Source organism: Triticum aestivum, chromosome 5D, assembly GCF_018294505.1.
Source record: "Triticum aestivum cultivar Chinese Spring chromosome 5D, IWGSC CS RefSeq v2.1, whole genome shotgun sequence".
NCBI classification, from domain to species: Eukaryota; Viridiplantae; Streptophyta; class Magnoliopsida; order Poales; family Poaceae; genus Triticum; species Triticum aestivum.
Genome location: NC_057808.1, coordinates 516069993 through 516070787, shown reverse-complemented (window position 1 = coordinate 516070787; position 795 = coordinate 516069993).

Below are 795 nucleotides of genomic sequence, written 5' to 3'. Positions count from 1 at the left end.
GCCCACCAGGCGGCGGCCCCAGCAGCCGGCGGAGAAGCCGGCGACCAGAGACACTGACAGCCGGGTCCTACACCCGGCCGGATTACCATTGTACCCCTGGGGGTAGGCCTATATAAACCCCCGAGGGCGCTCATGCAAAGGGTTCGAACCTGTTAGAATTAGACTCGCACCTAGGGGGAGAGGAGGGCAAGCCCTGCCTTCTTCTTCCTCTAGCATACAGCTTGAGGAGCACCTTTGTACACACTAGTGCCTTAGTGATCATGCGGAGACCCCGCAGAGCAGGACTAGGGGTGTTATCTCCTAGGAGAGCCCCGAACCTGGGTAAAGTGCGTCGGTGTTCGTGTCTACGCCTCATCCCGCTTCCAGGCATCGGCGACGTTCTACTCGCTCCCACCATGATAAGCCATCCATTCGCATATGTCGGACCCAACCCCCGACACACATGTACTAAGTTTCCGGTTATTACAATTCTAGCATCAATAATAAACATTTATCATGATATAAGGAAATATAAATAACAACTTTATTATTGCCTCTAGGGCATATTTCCTTCACTTGGTCCTCCAAGCGGCAGGCCACGGTGTCCCGATCGAGCGCTGAAGCAGAATACCGTGGCGTCGCGAATGCTGTCGCCGAATGCATCTGGCTGCGCCAGCTCCCTGGTGAACTACTCCTGTCGGTCCGTTCTGCGCCCGTCGTCTACTGCGACAACGTTTCGGCCTGCTACCTCTCCGCCAACCCAGTACATCACCGGCGCACGAAGCATGTTGAGTTGGACATTCATTTCATGCGGGA